The 1602-nt window shown below is 33.8% G+C and overlaps 1 protein-coding gene across 3 annotated transcripts in view; it reads left to right on the top strand.

Moving 5' to 3' along the window:
• The window catches only part of GRIA2 (glutamate ionotropic receptor AMPA type subunit 2), an 88374-nt gene extending 86988 nt beyond the window's left edge, over positions 1-1386 (top strand). For all 3 annotated transcript variants that reach the window (XM_068137207.1, XM_068137206.1, XM_068137205.1), the window contains one exon: positions 1-1386. This exon is cut by the window's left edge and continues 424 nt beyond it. The gene's annotated coding sequence lies outside the window, so the exon portion shown is untranslated.
• The last annotated feature ends 216 nt before the right edge of the window (positions 1387-1602 follow it).

Raw genomic sequence — 1602 nt, 5'->3', positions numbered from 1 at the left:
CACCAGTTTCTGCAGCCACTGTTGTTAGTCCCTTGGTTCATACTGACTTAAGCACACTTGACATCAATTGCATCAAGATGTGACATGTTTTATAAGAAAAAGAAAAAAAAAAACATTTAAAATTAAAAAAAAAATATTTTTAGGTATTTTCACAAACAAAAACTGGCTTTTAAATAAATTTGCTTCCATAATGGTTGACTGTGATGAAAGAGAAAAGAAAAGAAGACAAAAAAGAAAGAAAAATGAAATCTAGACTGTGGGGAAGTGGTATAAGAAAATAAGACTTAAGGCATCAGTTCCATATTTTTCAAAGCCAAATATGTCATGTTGAGAAGAGAAGAAATAATAATTAAAAGGTTCAAATCTTGTAATTTAATATTGTTATTAAAACTTTGCTGTATATCCTATTCTTTAACATTTGGTGTTAATATAAAATTACTTGGCAATGCTTGACATTTGAAATAAACTTTTTTCTATGGTTTTATTGCAAGTGTTCCATTAATTTTACTAGCTCCAGTTGGGTTATAGAGAGTCTGAAATCTCAAAGGACACTGTCAAGGTTGGGTCTATGTTTTACTTTTTGGCAGTGTCATCACCCCCAGCTCACAGGAATCTGCTCAACGGTTGTTGCTTCAGGTGAGCCCAATCTGTGATGCTCACATAAGTGTTTTGAACTCTGCAGATCAAGGTCTGGGTTGGAGTGGTACTTGATACCAGCACATGAGGAGTCAGATAGGTGCTGATTTAGAGTTCCTCTTAACTCTGGCTTGCAGGGACTTGGAACCAAATCTTTGGATCACTATCTCTACTTTTGTACAATCGCATTCATAAATATATATACAGAGAGAGAAGAAGACTATTGGTAAAAAAAATATAAATGGCAAACAAAAATAGTGTTAAATATTTCTTGGGTGTGAAACAAATGCAATTCTCAAATTGTTCCTTTAAGGAAGCAGTTTGCAAACTACTTCCAAAAGCAGTAACTAGTAAAGTTCTTTGTTATGGAAAAAAAACCCAAAACCTTGGCAATGTCTTTTTGAATTAAGATTGATAACTCAAATTAGATGCAAGTCTGTACTGATACAAATCTTCCTGATCCTTAATCATTAAGAATATTCTTTGCTATCTCAAGTTATGAGATGTTTTAGTTATATGTATTTAAAAATGATAACTACTTACTAAGCAAAAAGCAATCCTAGGAGGGGTGCAATAACGTTAACTTAAATGCTAATGCAAATCCAAGCAACATAAAGTTTCTCTAGCTTTCCCTGTAAATAAAATGTTGAAAAGCTTACATTTTTCTGCATTGTGGATACATTGCCTCATGCAGTGTCAGTAAATATTTATTTTATTTTAAACTGAATAAAATTTTAAATATGACTCACAGTTTTAGTTGGAGTCCATTTCTTAGGTTTACTGAACATGGGAGAAGACTGAGCATTTATCAGGAACTTGAAATTCCTCCTTGTGGTACGAGCTCTGAGCCTGTTTCTACAAGCACGTGAACACCGTGTATCCTCTCGGTGCAGTCAGCAGAAGAGGCATATACAGTGTTTGCAGTGTCAGACTTAACCAGTAATCCATAGGTGTTCTGTGCATTAC

This window comes from Melanerpes formicivorus, unplaced genomic scaffold, assembly GCF_026170545.1.
Source record: "Melanerpes formicivorus ecotype bairdi unplaced genomic scaffold, bMelFor1.0.p_v2 SCAF_4, whole genome shotgun sequence".
Classification (NCBI taxonomy): domain Eukaryota; kingdom Metazoa; phylum Chordata; class Aves; order Piciformes; family Picidae; genus Melanerpes; species Melanerpes formicivorus.
Note: the sequence above shows the minus strand (reverse complement) of the source record. Positions and strands in the feature narration are given on the sequence as shown.